General features: G+C 42.3%; 1 protein-coding gene across 5 annotated transcripts in view; it reads left to right on the forward strand.

The window, feature by feature from the left end:
• LOC133500554 (neurocalcin-delta) overlaps positions 1–23,165 on the forward strand; it is a 121,275-nt gene that overhangs the window by 17,549 nt on the left and 80,561 nt on the right. For 4 of the 5 annotated variants that reach the window (XM_061819374.1, XM_061819375.1, XM_061819371.1 and 1 more), the window contains exon 1: positions 15,477–15,749. The exons of the other annotated variant lie outside the window; for it this stretch is intronic. The gene's annotated coding sequence lies outside the window, so the exon portion shown is untranslated. Of the gene's footprint in view, positions 1–15,476; positions 15,750–23,165 lie in introns of those variants that run through there. 5 annotated transcript variants of the gene reach the window in all.

Here is a 23,165-nt window from a genome sequence, read left to right on the forward strand (position 1 = left end):
ACTGGTTGCCAGCCAATCGCAGGGCACATGGAGACAAACAGCCGCACCCACAACCACACCTAGGGGCAATTTAGAGTGTCCAATTAATGTTGCATGTTTTTGGGATATGAGAGGAAACCAGAGTGCCCGGAGAAAACCCACATAGGCACAGGGAGAACATGCAAACTCCGCGCCGGGCCATACAAAACATTTTATATCAATAAATGTTGGAACCAATGAAGTTCTTTGTTTGATTGCATTGGGCCACGTAGACTTGGGTGGATGAACTTAAATACACGGGTCTTAATTTTGCGTCCCAAACTGAAGGTGCATGACAATAGTTGAAACCTACTAGAGCCAGTCAATGCTTTAAGAAACAGTACATAACTAGTGTCTATATTTTCTTGATCTAATATTTTGTTTTAGACCCAGATTGTATTATTGTATTGAGAGCTTGTTGGAGGTATGGTTTTTGAGGGAGAATCACAAATGAGTGGGAGGGTATAACTGATTATTATTTTGCTGCAAGTGAGTAAGCGAGTGACTAAGTGAAAGGAGTTATATGTGGGAGTATACCAATGTGGATATGGTAGCAAGACAAAACACTATAGCCGCTGTCTAGATTTATTTTGTGTATGAGCCAGTGAACTAGCAAGCATATTTGGTCCAAACACCCACACTGCATGGGCTAGTGTTGTAGAGATGAGCAAAATATTGTTTTGTCCTGATCTGCAGCACACTCTTGGCATTGTGTTCTTATATATGACTTATATTGTCTTGAGTAAAATCTCAAGTGCTGCTACGGGTTAAATTATAGGTTGCCTTAATTCCTTTAATTCAATAAATAAAAACAGAACAAAGTAAAATATCCACATTTTTTTCCACATCAACCATGAGCACTGTTAGAATTGTGATCAGATGATTGAGGATCTGAAGGCATTTCTTATGCTTAGAAATAGATTTCCACCTTACGCCGAAGAGCAGGCATCTAGTTTTGCATCAGAATCAGCTTTATTGGCCAAGTGTGTCACAACACACAAACAATATGTCTCCAGCAGTCCGTGCCACCCTGGTACGATATTCAGAACGAAGAAAAAACAAACTAACAAGAACAAGAGACCTTATAAGATTCACAGATGTCCAAGATGCAGAGTCTTCTTCATTTAGAGTTAAGAGTGCGTCAACGCCCCACATTAAGAAGCTTGTACAGAGTGCCTTTACTTGTTTGCAGTGCCCATTATAGACCAGTGCAATGACAATTGTGCAAAGGGAGCAGTGTAAAGTGACAAATTGTGCCATAGTCTATGGAATATACAACTAATATTTATACTAATTGGACCAGCAGGATATGAGGGTGTGTCCTAACAATGGCACAAGGCAGAAAAATAGTAGGTTCGCTGATCACGAATTTAATGACTTGATTTCCAGAGGGAAAAAAACAGTTTGAATGCCTGCTAGTTTTGACTTGCATTGATTGGTAGCACTTACGGAAGGAGCTGGAAGAGCTGGTGACCAGCATGTAGAAGATTAAAAAGGATCCTGTCTGCTCTGGGCCTACCGGTGTGCAAGTCTTCAAAAGTGGGTAGGGTAGTGTCGACAATCTGTTCAGTCAGCGGTTTTGATTGTCCGTTGTAGTTGGAGTTTGCCCTTTTTTGTGGCAGCCCAAAACTTTTTTGTGGCAGCCCAGACTGTGATTGAGGTACACAGTACTGATTGGATGACCACTCAGTAGAACTGTCTCAGCAACTCTTTTGACAGGCCGTGCTTCCTCAGAAGTCGCAAGGAGTTGATCCTTTGCTGGGGTTTTATGATGATAGAGTTGATGTTCATCTCCCACTTTAGGTCCTGTGAGACTGCAATTCCCAAGAACTTGAAGGTCTAGACAATTGACCACAGACGTCAAGGCAACAGGCCTGTAGTCATTAATTCCTGAGACTGCTGATTTTTTGGCGGATGATGGTGGAGCATTTGAAGCAGGTTGGTACTTCACACAGTTCTAGAGACTTGTTGAAGATCTTTGTGAAGACACGAGCAAGTTGGTCTGCACAGACTTTGAGGCAGGATGGGGACACAAGGTCTGGGGCCAGTGCTTTCTTGCTCTTTTGTTATTTGAAAATCTTCCTAACGTCCCAGTTCATGGATTTTTAATAGTGGAGTGGAAGGTGGTGCAGTTTGGGGTGTGTGTTGTGTAAAAGTGTCTTTTTTGAATCTGCAGTAAAAGCTATTGAGGTTGTCGGCTAGCCCGCTCTTGTTTTCTACTGGGGGGGAGTGTCGCTTGTAATTGGTGAGCGATTGTAATCCGTGCCAGATTGATTTGGAGTCATTAGCACCAAAATGTTTTACCAGTTTAGCTGCTTAGTCCCTCTTTGCAATGTTAATTTCTTTACTCAGCTGGTTTCTAGTGCGATTGTTGAGGGCCCTATCCCCACTGCGTTATGCAACCTCTTTAGCCTGGCAGAGTTGCCTAAGTCTGGCTGTAAACCACGGCTTGTTGTTATTGAACGTGCAAAAAGTTTTTACGGAACACACACCTCCTCACAGAAACTTACATACACAGTAACAATGTCCATGTATTCATCTTCTTTTCCTTTCGGCTTGCCCCGTTAGGGGTCGCCACCGCATGTCATCTTAGATGAACGCATATTTGTTTGGCACAATTTTACGCATCATAATAGCTAAATGCTGCTTCACCATGTCTGCTTTGGACTCTGTGATCTATCATTTGACCTGAGTCCATATGAAGATCTAAGACCCCAAATAGGTTTATTATATCCAATGACCATTCCTTTCATATACTTGGCTACTAAACCATTCAGTGACTTATAGACCAGTAGCAGAAGTTTAAAATCTTTTCTAAAGCTAGAACAAGTGTAAACTTTAATAGCATGTTTTCTATGTTTTGGGTTTTTTTTTTTTTTCTGGCCAGAACATGAATGTTTTAGCATTCTGAATGAGCTTCAGCTGTTTAATGCTCTTGTGAGAGAGTCCAGTCAGAAGGCCATTTATGTAGTTAAGTCAACTTGGGATAAAAACGTGAATGACCTTCTCCTGGTCTGCTTGGCACAGGGAAGCCGTCATCCTGGATATGATCCTCAGCTGGTAAGAGCTTGTTTTAGTTACTGATTAAACATGACTGTTGAAAGTCAAGTTGGGATTTATCAATATACCAAGGTTTTTGACTGGGTCTTTGGTTTTTATCGTGAGTGATCCCAGGCATCTACTAACAGCACTTCTCTTTTACCTTCTACCCTAAACAATTAGCTCAATTATTTTGTGGTTTAAGTGAAGAAAGTTTTGGCTCAACCAGGTGTTTATGTTGTGACAAATGTGTTTTAGACAGTAACACCACACTTCAATTGAACAGGAGTCATCTGGAGACAATGCTAGATATAACCGTGTGTCATCTACATAGCTATGATAGTCAACATATAGGGTCTGAAGAATACCGCCCAAGGGTAGCATATACAGGCTGTACAGGAGGGGTCCAACACCTGACCTTTTTAGGACACCTCGGGTCGATTGCCATTTTATAAGATGGAGGACTTCTAATGATTACAAACGAACTCCTTCCCTCCAGCTAGGATCTGAATCCTTTAGAGTGCCACTGACTGCCAAATATACATTTTAAAATTGATATTGTTATGAAAACTACATGTAATATTATTCATTTCAATGTCCATACGACAAAAAATGAGTGGAGAGTGTGTCATTATTGCACAAAGTTACTGAAACCTTGCCATACTGCCTGCAACGTCATTTGCAGATGTCACACTGGGACAGTCGCCATTGAAAACAAGCAGTGCCACCTGCTATGGGAGATGAACAAGAGAGATTTTCGGATTTTTCTGACGCCTCTTTTGAGACTGAAGCTCATTTCAAAGAAGAGAACATCTCAGAATTGAGTGAAATGACCAGGGCAATATTACCCTATTGTTTTGAGCCATCTTTAGATGATATGCGTATCACTTCTAACAAAAAACAGACTCCCCGACAGACGGACAAGGAGCCCAATGAAATATTCAAAGTGACTGGCCAATAAGTTTTCAATTTCCCAACTCTTTTACAAGTCTTGTGTATATACTACTCAGGAAGACCCATGCCCAGCAAAGTAACTACTTCAGGGGTGCCCAGACACCGGTGGCCGGTGGGGCGAGAGCTCCTTTCTTCTCCCCGTACGAGGGCATAACCATGTCCCCTGGCCAATCCACCTCCGCGTCGGAGCTAACAGTGGCCGCCGGCAAGCAACAATAATGCCGGGTGCCAGCGGGCGACAATAACGCGGCATATTTATCTCCTCCGACTCACGTAGCTCAGTGGTTAGAGCACTGGTTTGGTAAACCAGGCGTTGTGGGTTCTTATACCACTGGGGCTTCCACTCCCTGAGAAGGGTTGTGTCAGGAAGGGCATCCGGTGTAAAAAAATTGTGCCAAACATATATATGCGTTCATCTGAGATGATACGCTGTGGCGACCCTGAAAGGGACAAGCCGAAAGGAAAACAACAACTTACGTACTTTATGAAGTTATTATCATGTGGGTCTTTTGTTACGTTCTGAGAGAAGGATTACGTTGTCGGACGCGCACGGAGCTTTTGATTATTGCTGCTTTTGGACAGGTTGTTCAAGTGTGGTGACTAAACATTGTTTGGCTCGTTAGCTCGTGTTACATGCTACTAAACTGTCTTTGTACTTCTATTTTGTTTTTGTTTTGTGTTGCATTGTATTGTGTGTGATTAAATTGTCTTAAACCCAATCAAGTGCTTTGTCATATGTTGTCGGTTTGACCAAGGGGATCGGAGAAATATGTTAGAATAGTAGATGCATGAAGGCAGCAGAACAGTGGTGAGATGTGCCGTAGGCGTAACAGAAGAATTTAAGGTGAAGGTGGGATTGCATCAGGGATCAGCTCCGAGCCCCTTCCTTTTCGCTCTGGTAATGGATATGCTAACAGATGAGGTTAGACTGGAATCCCCTTGGACCATGATCTTCACATATGATATTGTGATATGCAGTGAAAGCAGGGAACAGGTGAAGGAACAATTAGAAAGATGGAGGCATGCACTGGAAAGGAGAGGAATGAAGATTAGCCGAAGTAAATCAGAATATATGTGCGTGAATGAGAGAGTTGGAGGGGGAAGAGCGAGGGTGGGCAACTTAAAATACTTGGGGTCAACAATCCAGAGCTCTGGTGAGTGTGGTAAGGAAGTGAAGAAACAGGTCCAAGCACACTGGAACAGCTGCTGGAAGCTGTACGGTGTGTTATGTGACTGAAGAGTCTCTGCTAGGGTGAAGGGCAAAATTTATAAAACAGTGGTGAGGCCGGCCATGATCTACGGATTAGAGACGGTGGCACTGAAGAAAAAACAGGAAGCAGAACTGGAGGAGGCAAAAATGAAGATGTTGACTTTCTTGCTCAGAGTGAGCAGCAGGATGGATAGGATTAGAATTGAGCTCATTAGTGTGTGTTTCTTTCAGGGTCACCACAGCGTATCATCTCAGATGAATGCATGAATATGCTTGGCACAGTTTTTTTTTTTTTTAAACACCAGATGCTCTTCCTGACACAACCCTTCTCAGGGAGTGGAGGCCCCAGTGGGATACAAACCCACAACCCCTGGTTTACCTAACCAGTGCTCTAACCACTGAGCTACGAGGTCTCAGAAATTAGCTCATTAGAAGGACAGCAAAACTTGGATGTTTTGAAGACAAGGTTTAAGAGAAGACTTTGATGGTTTTGACATGTTCAGATGCGAGAAAGTGAGTATATTGGTAGAAGGGTGCTGAGGATGGAGCTGCCAGGCAAAAGAGCGAGAGGAAGACCAGAGAAAAACTTGATGGATGTTGTGAGGGAGGACATGAGGACAGTGGGTGTTAGAGAGGAGGATGCACGAGATAGCCTTAGATGGATAAAGACGACACGCTGTGGCAACTCCTAACGGGACAAGCTGAAAGAAAAAGAAGAAGACGTATTGTGATAAAGTCATTTCTGAGACGTGACACAAGCTCCATGTTTTGACGTCCACCATGAGACATCTGGGGAAGCACCTCTCAGTCCTCATCCTCTGATCATGGATTGGTGTCTGTCATAACTGCAGACACATGTCAAAACTCATTGACACAATCTTGAACACGGTAGTTTTAGGCAGAGCCAGGCGAATTAAATCAGGCAGATGAAAAAGCAGTAAAACTACAAGTTTAGGGGCTGGGTTTAAATTACTTTGCCATGGTGTAGATGGGAAGAGAACTGGAGTCGGTATTATTTTGAGGGATGTATTAGCTAAGAATGCATTGGAGGTGAAAAGAGTTCCAGTTTGAGTTATGAGACCGAAACTTCAAATTGAGTGTATGTATTAAGTATGTGATTAATGGCTATCCTCCACAGGTAGGATGTGACTTAGAGGTGAAAATAATTCTGGAAGGAGTGAGATAAAGTAGTTCTGAGCATCCCACATAGAGAGAAAGTTGTGATTGGTGCAGATTGTAATGGACGTTGGTGATGAACATCAGGGGTGATAAAGAAGTGATGGGTAAATATGGGATCCAGTAAATGAACCTAGAGGGACAGGTGGTGGTAGACTTTGAAAAAAGGATGGAACTGGCTGCAGTGAACACATTCTTCCAGAAAATGTAGAAACTTAGGGTGACTGCGCAGATAGAAGCACACAAGTTGATTACATCTTGTAATCTGAAGGTTTCTGACTGAAAAGAATGGGAGAGGAGTGTGTGGATAGACAGCACAGGATGGTGGTGTGAAAAATGACTCTGTTGGTGGGAAGGAAGATTTATAAGACAAATGTAGAGCAGAGAACCATATAGTGAATTCTGAGAAATGAATCATGTGCATCTTTTAGAGAATTGGTGAGACGGGGTGTTGCTGGACAGGTGAAGTTTCAAAATACTGGATCACTACAAACAAGATCGTCAGATCAGGGAGACAGGCAAGGGAGTACTTGGTGTATCTTATGTTGGAAAGGAGGGAATGATACTAGGTGGAAAGAGGTTAGCTACGAAGAAGTGGGACACTGAGAAGACCAAACAGAGGAAACAGGTATACATTGAGATGTGATGTAGGGCAAAAGTAGAGGCCAAGCAAGAGAAACATGATGAAATGTATGCCAGCTTGTGTCGTGTACAGAGAGGAGCTGGACCCAAGAGCAGGTGGAAGCAGATGTAAGATGATGAAAAGTTTATTGAGGGAATGGTAATGGATGTAATCCTGGACATGTTGCAGCGAGGAGTTTCCAGGCTCTGATCACCGGACTGATCAGGTGGCTGGCTTGGTGGCAGAAATGATGTGGGACCAGAACACAGGCGAGTACTAGGAGGAAATAAGACACAAGGGTTACCAAGGGAATGAGGAGTGGTGAAACTTACAGAATGGAGTGTCACTGGAGTGTCTTTGAAAATTCAGCCTGCAGTCCATGAATATATGGACATTGTTACAGCATATGTTTCTGTGAGGAAGTGTGTGTTCCAACAAAATCCTTTCGTATATTCAATAAAAATAAGACCTGGTTTTCAGCCAGACTTGGGCAACTCCGTCAGGCTAAAGAGATTGCATATCGCAGAGGGGACAGGGCCCACTGCAATCACACTAGAAATCAGCTGACTAAAGAAATTAATATTGCAGTTAAACTGGAAAAACATCTCGGCGCTAATGACTCCAAATCAGTTTGGTATGGTCTACAACCACTCACTAACTATAAGCGACGTTCACCCGGTAGAAAACAAGAGCAGGCTAACCGACAACCTAAATAGCTTTTACTGCAGATTCGAAATAGACACTTCCACTCTACACACCCACCAAGTTGCATCACAAGCCGCACCACCTTCCACTCCACCATTTAGCATCCTTGAAGGTTACATTAGACAGATCTTCAAACAACAAAAGATCAACAAAGCACCGGGCACACACCTTGTGTCCCCATCCTGTCTCAAGTATTTTTTTATATTTTTATATTTTGTAGACCGCAGGATTTGTCACTTTATGTCATGATCCTGCCGCTTCAGCACGAGCTGTGCGGGTGTCCGCGCAGGTGCGCTGATTGGAAGGTGCACACCTGCGCCTCATGCAGCCTGATCATGCTATGGATTTGTATGACCGCGATGACAACTGGCCGGCGCCAGTTCGTATGATCTTCATGTCCCATTCGTGTGCTCCGGTGTCCCTGATTGAACCTGTGTGTACCGACCTTCGTCCGTTCTCCGACCAACCTTGTAAGCCTGACTCCTTTGATACATCTGCCTGCGTTGATTGTTCCCCCGTGTACCGACTCCTGCCTGTCCGCTCATCTGCTCTATTTGCCCGACGTCACAACTACCGCTGCTGCACCGGACTGCCTGCTCGATCCCCGACCTCTGCATACAATAAACGTGTCTCTTCTTGAACTACCTTGCGTCTTCCGAGTTCCTGCATTTGGGTCCTACTCTCGTTCCGATGGGACGTGACACTTTAAACTGTCTCTTTGCACAATTGACATTGTTAACACACTTATCTATGTAGGTTTTACATCTCGCACGTCTTATAAGGAATAGTTCCTATAAACACAAATGTCTCTTGTTCTTTGTTGTTGTTGCTATGTTGTTCCTTGTTCTTTGTTCTGAATGTCGTATCATGGCAGCACTGACTGCCTGAGAAAAATTCCTTGTGTGTTTTTACACACTTGACTGTTAGAGCTGTTTCTGATTCTGAATATCTTGGTACAGCTAGGAGGATCTGCAATACTTTGGGGAGCATCTCAGAAAACAGGGAGAGGTAATGAGGTAGTTGTGAACAGAGAAGGCCGAGGGGAGTGAGAGAGGACGCAGACGCACCCTCCAAGCATCACACGGGGTTCTTCATGGCAGAACATGAAAGGTTTGACACGAAAGAAGGAGAATAGTATCTACAGTTTGGCCAGTAGGAGGGATAGAGATGGATATGCTAGGGTCATTAAGGATATAGATGGAAATTTGTTTACTGGCGCCAGTAGTGTGCTGTATAGATGGAAAGAATCCTTGAGGACTTGATAAATAATGAAAATAAGAGAGAAGGAACAGCAGAACAGGCAAGTGTGATTTACCAGGAAGTGGCAATGATGAGTAAGGGGGAAATTATAAAAAAAGAAAGGTAGTTGGTTCTGATGACATTACTGTCCATTTAAGCATTTAAGAGAGGTGGCTGCGGAGTTTTGACTGTTATTCAACAGAATTCTAGCTTGTGAGAACATGTCCGATGAATGAAGTTTTAAGAACAATGATAATATCCAGAGGTGTGGGAAAAATAGTAGTTTTTCTACTTTATCCTTTGTTAACTTGGCCAGGCTCTGTAAACTCACTATATCCCAGCATACCTGTTTGCCATCAATGCCTGGGAAAGACTCTCTCTGAAAGTTCTGAACTTCTGTTTTCCTTTTTGTATTAAGCACCATAATGCTTCCCAGAGGAGTTCTGTCATAGCAGAGGGCTGTGTGAATCTTGCTCTAAAATGGCGTAATTTATGAATTGCCGGTGCCTCCACTGACGGCAGTCATGTAGTGTACTTCATTTTGTTCACAACGACCAATTCCAAACAATTAGTATTCTTAATGAGAATCTTTTTTTTTTTAATTGGTTGCCAGCCTCATCTCTAGTACACAGTAGGAAACACCCGTGGATGATAACTAACCCCTGATCATCCACACACTGAGCTCAATCATTAATGTTAACACTGTACAACCTGTTGAGCAATTTTCAAAACTTTTAGCCATTTACACAGTGTGCAGTTAGCAGTGCCTTCATGTAGGGATGCTACTCTTGTACATTTGTTTAAATTGTTCAACAGTTGAGAGCCTGGCAACCAAAATAACATTGTTGAAAACTTCATACAGTGGTCAGAGGCAACAGTGCAAGACAATACACACATCTCTAGTTTAAAAAAAATCACATTTGTGATATTCCAGGTTTTACTTTTGACTATGCAACTTTAAGTCAAGGTTTCACACTTGCTCAATTTTACTTAACTGATTTCAGTTGCATCCAGACGATGTTTTTAATTAGGCCTGTGTTTAAAAAAAAAAGAAACTGTGTGGGATTGTTTTGTTTTTCAAAGGAACCTTTGACTAATTTCATTTGGGAGTGAAGTTGTTTTCTCCTCCACCCAGGCTGTTGCGTCCTGCATCTTCAACAGGGAGGAATTCCATCTTGTGACTGTTGCCCACTCTCCTGCCACAGACACACACACACACCACACACACACACACACACACATGCACACACACACACGCGCGCACACACAGACAAACTCACACTACGCACACAAACACACACGCACACAGGTGGGGACACGTGAGTTCTATATTCCATTAATTATTGCCATGTTTATTGTCATGTTCTCAGTTTTGGTTGGGTGGGTTGGTTTTGTTTCTCCAGCATTCAATGTCTCCTGTGCTCCTTTTGTTGGTTGTTTTCACCTGTTCTCGTTTATCCTCCTCCCTTGTGTTGACCAATCAGCTCCCTCCAGCCACTCGTGTCGCATTTTACGTATTTCCTAGTTTACCTTCCCTTGTCCCTGTGCACTCTGCCCTTTTCGTATCCACTCCTATCAAGCATCACCGGTGGCAGGCTGAGGAGGCAGCTACATCAGGCCACCTCAAGCTCCTGTTCCGGCGACGCTCAACATGTGCGGCAGCTGCCGGTTTCTGTTCTGGCATCCCCCGATAACCAGCTTCCACCTGGCCCTTTTGCCTGGCTCCTGCTTTTCCATTGTCATCAAGGACGTCCACCAGAAAAACCATGTAAAGATACAGGTGCTTCGATCCTGGCCAACCTCCGGAACTGCCAAGCCAAGCATCTCCCTTTGAGTGGAAGGCCACCAGACTGACCCTGATGGGTGACTCCGTGCCCTTTTCCGTGCCCTCCTCTGGGCCGACTTCTGAAGGTGGTGGTGTGGGGCTGTGTGTATGTGTACTGTTATGTTCTCAGTTTTTGTTTGGGTTGTTTTTGTTTTTCCTGTGTTCCATATCTCGTGTGCTCATTTCGTTGGTTGTATCCACCTATTCACGTTTACCCTCCTTCTTTGTGTTGACCAATCAGCTCCTATCAGCCACTTTTCTTTCTTTTTGTTAAACTCCAGTGATCATTAAAGAGGGGTATGGTGAATAAATGTGTGGTGTTGCCATTGTCTGCCAGTGATATGGCAACATTTTATAGCATTAATCTGACATTGCCATGACCCAAATTGTCTTGTAGTCTGATTCTGTCACGGGCCATTGGAACGGAGGTAGGACCCAAATGCAGGACTCGGGAGATGCAAGGTAGTTTGAGGAAAAACGTTTATTATTAAATGGTCGGGGATCAGGCAGGCAGTCAGGTGCAGCAGTGGTAGTTGGGATGTCGGGCGTAGAGAGCAGGTCAGCGGGCAGGCAGGAGTCGGTGCACGGGAGAACAAGCAAAGTATGCAAGAGCGTCAAAGGAGTCAGGCTTACGGGGTTGGTCGGAGAACAGGCGAAGGTCGGTACACACGGGTGGTCGATCAGGGATACCGGAGTGCTGGAACGGGACATGAACCTCAATGATCTGGCGGAGAACCAGTCATCATCGGGGTCCTATATATACACGGGATAATCAGCCCGCATGAGGCGCAGCTGTGTGCCTCCCAATTACCGCGGCCGCACGGGCACCCACACAGCCCGGGCTGGAGCGGCAGGATCATGAGAGATTCAGGTATTAGATGAAGGCACACTGGAAACAGAGAGGTCAAAGGGTGCAAAGTACATTTATACCGAACTGCAAGCAAATCTCCAAGGGTGAACTTTGCCAAACAAATATGAACATTCATTCTAAGAATTTCATATCAGAGGGTTGTGGCTCGGGTTAACAATATACACCTTGTTCCATTATCTTGCATGCTTCTTCTGTTGTTGTCCCGGTTCTGTCTAGTCCTCTCCTATATTGTCCTCCCCATCCCTCAGAGGTTGTAGCATGACTGCTCCATACATTATTTGATGTAATAATATAGCATTTCTTGACATCAGAATCTATGTCTATAGTTTACACGTTAGGTGTCAAATTGATTCAGTGACAGAAGATTTCATCTGGATTTTACACAATGACCAAGCCAAATTTTCCCTTTTGTCCCATTTTACTTTACCATTCAGTTTGAGAAATCATCAAGAAGTTTCATTCCTTGCCTCTAGCGATGAGATGCTTTAAGGGATTTGGGATCTGCATTTGAATTGTATTTATGATTTTTAGAAATAGCTACAAAAATAACAAGAGAAAATATGTTATTCTTAATAAATGTAAATAAAGATGTACAACAAACATGTTATTTTTATAACATCAACCTCCAGGCTTAGATTGATTCATTTTTTTAAATTTTATCCACAACAAATAAGTCTGTCAAAGTCTCTTTAACTTTTTAGTTTGACATGAAATAATATATTGGTATGTTTTTATTCCTATTTAATATTCTGACAAATGTGTATTTACTGTCATGTGTCACTATTGGAAGGGTGATGAGAGCAAGAAGAGCACTTAACCGCAACATAAGGCAACATAATCTCTCAAAGTATTGTGATGTATGGAATCAGATCCATGATACCTGGTATGCGAGTTCAGTGTTTCCTGATCATCTGACAAACCAACTCTAGCCCTTGGAACCCAAAAAAAGATCTATTTTACTTTAATCAGTCTAGAAAATATTTCTGCATTTGTCTTTTGGCCAGTGGACATGTACTAAGGCACATTGTAACTTCTTCAGCATAACAAAGGGACTTTACAGGTGCTTTTTGTGGATTGATTAGCGTCACCTAAACGTCTTCTAATTGTCAAAGTATTCACCAGTAACTCCAGATCATTTTTGATCATAGGCTCGACTTTTGGCTGTTTTTAATTGCCTCACAAGGAGAAATGAATTGTTGAAAATCTGAATATTTGATCCATTCAAGGGGTTTCATTCTTTTACTCGTGTCGAGTTTTACTTTCCATTTTAATGCATTTGAGATTTTAGCCATACATCCCATCATTTTCTGCACTTCTCTAAATGTTTAAATCAAAGTATGCCATTCTTCTAAATGATGTCTAGAATGAATGACCATTATTCAGATTTTTTTTTTCAGAGCAAATTAGTATTTGTGAGTTTCAGCCACCTCATTGACACTTGTTTTTTTTTTTTTTTTTTTTTTCACAGAATGAATTACCACACTAATTGAGCCCCACTCTGCTTTACTTTCAACACGGCCCTTTCAAATATGTATTCAGTTAGACGCAGGGGCATGCAAATCATAAATGTTGGGTTTTTTTAGTTTTCGAGAATGTTTTGATTGTAGTAATGTCTTTTTTTTTGCAAAAACAATGACTGATCTGGTTAGTCATGGTAGCTATTATTTAATTAGTATTAGTATTTTGTACAAATCATAAAAAAGACTTTGCAGTCAATGACCAAAGAACTGTGGATGGAACACATTAGTATATCAAAAGAACTGTGGATGGAACACATTGGTAAATAGTTGCCTGTCACATTTTATAGTAACTTATTTGTACACATGTATAACTTGGGAATTTTATACAAATTTAAATTTAGCAGATTTTCCAATGCCAGAAATTTATGCTGTCAAAAATGTATTGAATTTTCCATGATTTGTTACAAAATACAAACATTTTAGAGGTCAATTTGAAATTTTCTGCTACTTATGATTATTATCTCTGCAAATTCCCACAGAAGTAGAATATCCTCACACGACATACGCTATCAGTCATTTTAGATCCCAGAATTTATTTGAAATAATTCAGCCACTTACTCTTCAGTCACAGAACCTGTTGTGCACTGTATCATGATGGCTTTAATTCTTGACTCTATTTTAGCTCTGGGCAGGACACATTTGATTCTCTCTGTTCTCCGTGGCATTCCATGGCATTCATGTCTCTTTGCATGACCCAAATTGTGACTGATTCTGTCACGGGCCATTGGAACGGAGGTAGGACCCAAATGCAAGGCTCGGAAGATGCAAGGTAGTTTGGGGAGAAACGTTTATTATTCAATGGTCGCAGATCGGGAAGGCAGTCAGGTGCAGCAGCGGTTTTTGGGACGTCGGGCGTAGAGAGCAGGTCAGCGGGCAGGCAGGAGTCGGTACACGGGAGAACAATCAAAGCAGGCAGATGTGTCAAAGGAGTCAGGCTTACGGGGTTGGTCGGAGAACTGTCGGAGGTCGGTACACACGATCAGGGATACAGGAGTACTCGAACAGGACATGAACCTCAAAGATCTGGCGTGGACCAGTCGTCATCGGGGTCATATAAATAGACAGGATAATCAGCCCGCATGAGGCGCAGGTGTGCGCCTACCAATCAGCGCAACCGCGCGGGCACCCGCACAGCCCACGCTGGAGCGGCAGGATCATGACAGAGGGTAGCAGAACAGCGGTGAGATGTGCCGTAGGTGTGGCAGAAGAATTTAAGGTGGAGGTGGAACTGCATCAGAGATCCGCATTGAGCCCCCTCCTGTTCTCTGTGGTAATGGATAGGCTGATTGATCAGGTTAGACTGGAATTCCCTTGGACCATAATGTTCGCAGATGATATTGTGATCTGCAGTGAAAGCAGGGAGCAGGTGGAGGAACAATTAAAAAGATGGAGGCACGCACTGGAAAGGAGAGGAATGAAGATTAACCGAAGTAAAACCGAATATATGTGCATGAATGTGAGGGACAGAAGAGGAAGAGTGAAGCTCCAGCGAGAAGAGATAACGAAGGTGGACAACTTCAAATACTTGGGGTCAACGATACAGAGCAATGGAGAGTGTGGTAAGGAAGTGAAGGAATTGGTCCAAGCGGGGTGGAACAGTTGGCAGAACGTGTCTGGTGTTCTATTTGACAGAAGAATCTCCGCTAGTCTGAAGGGCAAAATTTATAAAACAGTGGTGAGGCCGGCCAAGATGTACAGATGAGAGACAGTGGCACTGAAGAAATAACAGGAAGCAGAACTGGGGGTAGCAGAAATGAAGATGCTGAGGGTCTCGCTTGGAGTGAACAGATTGGATAGGATTAGAAATGAGCTCATTAGAGGGACAGCCAAAATTGGATGTTTTGGAGACAAGGTTAGAGAGAGCAGACTTAGATGGTTTGGACATGTTCAGAGGCGAGAAAGTGAGTATAGAAGGGTGCTGAGGATGGAGCTGCCAGGCAAAAGACCGAGAGGAAGACCAAAGAAAAGGTTGATGGATGCTGTGAGAGAGGACATGAAGACAGTGTGTGTTAGAGAGGAAGCGGCACAAGGTAGGCTTAGATGGAAAAAGATGACAAATGTGGCGACCCCGAACAGGACTACCCGAAATGAAAATAATTAGAACAGTTTTCCCTTAACAGGTTGTATAAAGGAGTCTGTCATTTTGCCAGCTCTCCTCAGTGTGTTCGTTTGTGTGTGTAAGTTGACCTATTGAAATAATTGAAGAGCAGTGTCCCTGTTGCTATGGTAATGCAGGCTTGTGTCATTTTTCTCTCAGCCTTTCCCCTCCCTTTTGCATTTCCCCTCCACTCCAGCGTGAGGTCACGTGACGGAGTGACGTCAAGCTGGAGAGGAAGGCAAGGGAGAGTTAGCTTGCGTATGTGTGTGTGAGTGTTTTTTTAACAGACCCTCTTGCTCAAACGAGGAGTCTCTGCAAGTCCGTGTCACTCAGTCTTTCTTTTTTTTTCCTCCCAATTTTCGTCCGCATTGTTTCCCCGTTATTATTGTTGCCTGTTGCGTCATCTTCTCCCTCACAAAACTTAGTTTTGCATGATGGACTTCTAAACAACTTATACACCGCCACAAGGGAGGTAAGATTCATGTGTTTTTGCTCGGAATCTATTTTTGTAGTGACTAGTGGTTGCATTGGGAAGCACAGCTGAACACTGAAAAGGTTTTTGCTTTTGGTAGCACAAGAAGAAGATTCCTATACTTATTCAAGGGGGGACATTCAATGTATGAGCCGACTGTACCCCTTCGTGCTAGTTTGCCTTTAGCAAATTGGAGTCAAGGATGTTATGAAACCTTGATGATTAAACATCGAAAACCGATCCATGATGAATGTCTTTCGACCTCAGCAAACACAGCCGACTCTTGTCTTTCATAGGCGCTGGAGGAAGTGATGTGTGTGTGTGTGTGGGGGGGGGGGGGGGGACGAGAGGGTGATGTGTGCGAAGGCGTGATCATTATGGGGGCTGAGAGTGTTATGTGCTCTTGCCACGAGTGATGAGCTGCACCACATGGCTTTTCCTCTCAAACCATTCTAATGTTCGTGACAGTCGTGGGCTGCTGCTTCTGCCTGCCAGAGATTAAGAAGACGGGTGGTGGGCTGAGAAGCTGCCACCGGCGCCCCCCCACCCAAAGAATGGGAAAACACGTGTGGCATGCAGTGCATATCTCAGTCGTCGTGTTAATTTGAATATTTATTGTTTCAGAAGTAATAGAGTTCCCCTGAATTTCTCTGGATGAGGGTCATGCTGAAGAATCCCTCCTCCCTCCTTTACACACCCGTCTTTCGCGCACCTCAGACAAAAGCTTGCTAGCCCAAATTCAGCCCGGAGAAGGTGGAAAGAAAGGGAAAAAGCTAAGCGTTTGTATATTAGTGTATAGGGTATATTAGTGTGCCGTGAGGGCTCTTCAGGTGTGCTGTGGGAAGTTATCCAATTTTATGTAATTGCTAAAAAAAATATTTATTCCAAGAAATAATATATCTTTATTAATGTATTTATGCCAGTGAGGCACAATGACAGATGTAACAAAAAAGTCTTCTATTAGATGGCAGGAAGTACATACAGTAATTAATTGATCCATTTTTGGTGACATTTACTTTTGTTGGTGTGCCGTGGGATTTTTCAATTGTAAAATATGTGCCTTGGCTCTATAAAGGTTGGAAATGCAACACTAGACTACTAACATGATTGGAGGTCTGAGTGCAACTGTGACTCAGTACTCATGCAAATGTCTGATATTCTCTGTTCAGTGTGGCGGGACAGTTGAAGCTCTGATACCATTTGTTTAGGATTTTTGTTTTCAGGACACAAGATTTCAGCGACGTCACCGAGGCATTTTATAATAACTTGCCCTGAATTGTATGGCTTTTTGGCCCGTGCAATGTTCCGAGCTAGTTGATATGATGCAAGCGTTCCAAATAATGCATGGTTTTGGGACGTGGGAGGAAACATGAGTTCCTGGAGAAAACCCACACAGGCATGGGGAGAACATGCAAACTCCACACAGGCGGGGCTGGGATTTGAACCCCGGACCTCAGAACTGTGATGGCACCGATCTAACCAGTTGCCCCACCGTGCCGCCAAATAAGTAATTAATTAATGAGTATTATATAGTCAGCCTGCGAGGAATGCAACATGAAGAGTGTCCTTTCACCATCGTTCCTGTCATACAGTGTTGTGATTTTTGCCTATCATGGACAAAAATCCTGTGTTTGTTTACATTTCTCATTTAAAATAATCAGATTCAGACATGTTTTTCCTGATGTTTTTTAGATTGTAAGGACAAAGCTGCAGCTAGCTTGTAGTGTAAACTGAATGGGTGACAGCAATGCCACTATTTGGAGGGTAATTGCCCATCAGCAACATCCATCTATTTTCTGAACTGCTTATCCTCACAAGGGTCGCATGAGTGCTGGAGCCGATCTCAGCTATCTTTGAGCAGGAGGCAGTGAACACCCTGAACCAGTTACTAGCCAATTTAGAATCTCCAATTAATACATGTTTTTGCGATGTGGGAGGAAACCGAAGTGCCTGGAGAAAACCCAAGCAGGCATGGGAGAACATGCAAACTCCGCACAGCGGAGGCCGGGATTTAAACCCTGGTCCTCAGAACTCTGAGGCAGATACTCTAACCAGTCACACCACTGTTTACAATTTTGGAATGAACTGAACTTTGATCTTGTTTGCAGAGAAAATGAACTTCCCCAACACTGATCCCATGTTATTTCACATGGAAATATACACTACATTGCCAAAAGTATTCACTCAATCATCCAAATAATCAGTCAGGTGTTTTAGACCCTTCCATGGGAGAATGAAAATGAATGAGAGAGCGAGAGGGAGAGAAAGAGAGGGAAAGGACATTCCTCTCTAAAAGTATTGGAATGACAAGAAGTTCAAAATTCCATCTTTTATTTCAGGGTATTTACATCTAGATGTATTAAACAACAAAGGACACCGCACTTTTTGTTTGAAGCCATCAACCTTTCAAGTGAGCAAAAATGCTAGAACACATGAGTGACAGGTGTTTCAAGTAGACTTTACACTACTCTGATTGAGTTGATCGGTATCAGATGATAATTGGTATTTTATTGCTGATCAGCTAATCGGCATTCATTGCATAATTTGCCAATCCAATCAATGACGTCATTGATCGGCTCCTCAAAAGACATTTACTCCGTGTCGCTGTGACATATTAATCCAACACCTGGCTTATTTTTTGCCTTGTCATGTGTCTTGTGGCGTAGTCCTGTAACTGATGACCAATGAAGGTTTTTTTCAAGCTTGTTAGTGAAAAAAAGATGTCATCAGCCTGGGACTATTTTTCGGTGTCACACAAAAAAAAACATGTAAGTTATTTACAATCTTTGCACAACTGAAGTACATCGTGGGGAACGTCATCTACATGTATTAACAACAAATTTGATTGAGCACCTGAAGAGTGTACACAAGGAGCACACCACGTTCAAGCATCACAATTTGGGGGGAAGGGAAAGGGAGGGAAAAAGCAAGAAAAGCCAAACCGATGCATACTCTGGACAACAATTATCCATACAGCAAGGACAGTGAAAAAGTGAGCGTAACCATGTCATTACCAGTATTTGGGAAAGTATTTTTTTGGACAATAAATTAGCACCCATTATTTATGTCAGGGTTATGTTTTAATGTTGATTTGACTGAAGCTTATGCTAGTAGCCAATCCTTGAATTTAGTCTAAAATGCGAGAGAATTTTTAAAGTGCCACTTTCATGAAATGGAGGATTTTTAGTATGTTATTAATGAAAAGACAGCAACTGGTATGGACCCATCCATATTTTCACCACAAAACATGATTTTGATGTATATGGCTTTTTCTAACTCCCGCCATGAAAATCCTCTTGAGGGATTTGTTTTTGACAAGAAGCAGGAAGTGATGTTAAGGGCAGAAGCGCACTCAAGCGTTCTCGTATGTTTATACCAGTTTTACCAGCTGGAAGGTAGCTCGTTGTTCCTTCGTGTTTGCCAAAATTCCGGCTCGTTGCATTGCTCGAACACTCGAGAAGATGGATTTACCCTTCATAAGTTTCCGAGAGACCCGGTTCGTCTTGAAAAATGGATTGCATGGGTGCAAAGGACGTGAGTTTTGTGGGTTCCAAATGACAGGTAGGTGTGTATAGAGGTACTAAAATAAACAATAGTTGGAGGGGAGGATGTAATCCTTTCAGAACGTAACAAAAGATCCACGTCTGTAAGTCATAAGTGCTAAATGTGTCGATGTGCCCGTCAGCGCCATGTCCGCTGATCACGGCTTTGGCCAAGCTTCTGTGTCCTTCAAGCCGCTTCGGCCGGGCTGGCTCATACATACTCTCTGGGTGTCTGTTGTTATTTAGAAGTGATCCGCATATCATCTAAATATAGCTCGAAACTATAGGGTAATATTGCCCCGGTCACTTCAGTCGGTTGTGAGATGTTCTCTTCTTCGAAAAGAGCTTGTGTATAAAGGGGCGTGTCCCATAGCAGGGGCGACAGCGTGTTTTCAATGGTGAATGTCCGGGGTGACGTCACGGGGAGTAGATGCAGCCATTATGGCGACCACTTGCATGTTGAATGACACTTCCGCAACGCGCATGGATGACACGCGCTCCGTTCATATTTATTTTTTCGTATAGACATTGAAGTGAATAATGTAAAATGTATTTTTCATTTCAATATCTATTTTAGAATGTTTATAGGGATGACACTTGGGCTCTAAGATACGTACTGATATACAGTAGAGAAGTATATAAAATAAATGAACACGTAATGTAAATAGACACGTCTATCTTTTAATCAGATCAGTGATTGGTTATGTGTTTTTGTTGTTGTTTTTTTTTTTTTTACTGTAAACATTTTTGGGCTTTGGGTTTCACAAGTGACAACTGCAATTGCTGTTAGGCATACATGAAGACCAGAGACCTGTCTATGGAAGAAAAGCAAACTATGTTGTAAGCTAAGTGAAGATGGAAAATTGATCAGAGCTGTTGCACAAACATTGGATATAGCCAAACGAACCATTTGGAATGACCTGAGTAAGAAAAACTAATAGTGTACTGAGCAACAGATCAAACAGGTCGACCAAGGCTATAAACAGCAGTTGATGACAGAAACATTGTGAGAGCCAAAGACAGCAGTCAGTGACATCACTGCCAACCTCCACAGGGCAGGGGTGAAAGTGTCACTCATCAGCAAAAAGAATCAAAAGGGCAGATTGGATTTTTTTAAAAGTATAGAGATGAGTCACAAAACGTTTTGCAAAAAATGTTTTTGGGCTCTTGAGACTAAGATTAACCTCTAGCAAAGTGCCGGAAAGGCCAAAGTATGGAGAAAGAAAGGATGTGCATATGATCTAATACACACAATGTCATCTCTGAAACACGGTATAAGTAACATAATGGGTTGGGCTTTTATGCCTGCTTGTGGCACAGGCTCACCAGTCTTTATTTATGATACAACTCATGATGGTAGCAGGTAAAAGAACCATGTTGTCTGGAGGAGGTTGTCAGGAGAGAGTTCATCATGTAAAAACATAATAACCCAGAACACTATGTCAACACAGGATTTAATAATGGCAGAAAAGTCACACCCTGCTGGACCAATCAATATTAGTATTATATTCGATGGACTCTCGCACGACTCGTCATTTTAAAATGCATACGCTCCTTGAAGTCTTGACGCCTTTTACACAATGGTCATTCCACTCGAATATCGCTCTAATGGGCCCTCTAACTGCTAGAAGACTGCATCCTTGCACAACTTTGCACAACTGTGATTTCTTATTGATCTTATTTTGTGTCGTATTAGGCCGGCTCCAACTACTAGAGACAAACTCCTTGTGTATTGTTACATACTTGGCCAATAAAGCTGAATCTGATTCTCATTATCTTACAAGACCCAGGGTCACACCAGCCAATATGTACAGTGAAAAAATTAAGTATTTGAACATCCTGCTATACTGCATGTTCTCCCACTTAGAAATCATGGAGGGGTCTGAAGTTTTCATTGTTAGTGCATGTCCGCTGTGAGAGAGATAATCTAAAAAGAAAAATCCAGAAATCACAATGTATGATTTTTTTTTTCAGCGATTTATTTGTGTGATCCAGCTGCAAAGTATTTGAACAACTGAGAAAACCAATGTTAATATTTAGTACAGTAGCCTTTGTTTGCAATTACAGAGGTCAAATGTTTCCTGTAGAGGTTCACCAGGTTTGCACACACTGCAGGAGGGATTTTGGCCCACTCCTCCACACATCTTCTCTAGATCAGACAGGTTTATGGGCTGTCTCTAAGAAACACGGAGTTTCAGCTCCCTCCAAAGATTTTCTATTGGGTTTAGGTCTGGAGATTGGCTGTGCCACTCCAGAACCTTGATATGCTTCTTACGTAGCCAACCCTTGGTTTTCCTGGCTATCTGCTTCAGGTCATTGTCACAGGAAGAGGGGGTATAAAAATAGTGACTTTTCCGTTATGGTTGAGTCATTTTACGGCTGTGTTATGGTCACTATTTGGAAACAAGGTATGAAAATAAACTTATACAAAGTGTTTCGGTGTGAATATCTAATTTCGGTACGTACGGTATATATCAGTGGAATTTGGTCAGGCATGCCAAGTGTATGGAACAAACGCTTCACAGAGTGGCCACGGCTTATTAACCGGTCTGCTTTGTCATCCCGAACATATGGTATCTGTGTGTCTATCTATATACAATATATGGTTTGGGTGGAAAATAAAACAATATATTGTGTCAAGAATATTGTATAAGAGCAGTTGGTCTCCTAAATGAACCACCACCAGTGCCACAGACAGATATACTAGTAGCTTTATCAGACATCCTCCAGCCTTCTCCAGTGTTTGTGTGTTGTGTGTGTGTGCGCGTGTGTGTTGTGTGTATGTGTGTGCACTTGGATGCGTGCAAATGTGATGTAGTTTGTGTTATTAATGTATGAAAATGCAAAATCCAGGTGCCTACTTCAGAAGAAAAAGTAAACCAAAGCAATGCCAATTTATTTGTATAGCGCATTTCAGACACAAGGTAACGCAATGTGCTTTACTTGATTAAAAGCATTTGAAAACAAAGAGATAAAACATTTTAAAATGGGATAAAAAGAATACAAATGACAACAAAATCTATAAAAAAAAATTACAACCGCATACAGTGCAAGTGATATGATGAAAAAGTTAAAATACTCTAAAAAGCATGACAAAAAAGAAGTTTTCAACCTGAATTTAAAAACATTTACACTTCAGGCTGACCTCACCTCTGTTGGCAACTTATTCCATTTGTGTGCAGCATAATTGCAGTCACTCACATTTGAAAAATGTACAGGTGTGGTCAGTCATGCTCGCAGATAAAGTTGCGGGTGTGATTAGGGATGGAATCTCAAGACCTTAAAATAACTTACAGGATTAATATAACAACTGTAAATTAAAAATAAAATGAACAAATACATAACTAACATAGAAAACAAAAATTTCAAACTCAGAAATGATAATTTCCAATTTCAACTGATATTAGTAGAACCTGATATAAAACGGTATTTAAAATTTTTCATCAATAAAAATTCTTGATGTGACAAACTTTATCTGAAGAAAAGTTAAATGCACTGGCCTGTCACGGAATAAACACGAACGGTCTATACGCGCAATGTTTTGAATATGCTGAAAGTTTAGTTCAACATAATCGGCATGAGTGGCAACAAGCTGGATACATTGTAACAAACATTCCTGTCAGCAATCGTGACGTATTGTTGTGGGGTGGGGGTTGGGGGGTACGCATTGCGGGACTGCCATGCTAGTGCGCGCCTTTATGTGCATGCACTCGACGTATTGGCCACACCTGACAGTGTGCCGGGGTACATTCGTGTGCCATTAGCACTCTTCAGGTGTGCCGTGGGAAGTTAACCAATTTTCTGTAATTGCTAAAAAAAATTATTCCAAGAAATAAAGTATCTTTATTCATCTATTTATGCCTGTGAGGCACAT

The sequence above is a fragment of the Syngnathoides biaculeatus genome, chromosome 5 (genome assembly GCF_019802595.1).
Source record: "Syngnathoides biaculeatus isolate LvHL_M chromosome 5, ASM1980259v1, whole genome shotgun sequence".
In the NCBI taxonomy this organism is placed as follows: Eukaryota; Metazoa; Chordata; class Actinopteri; order Syngnathiformes; family Syngnathidae; genus Syngnathoides; species Syngnathoides biaculeatus.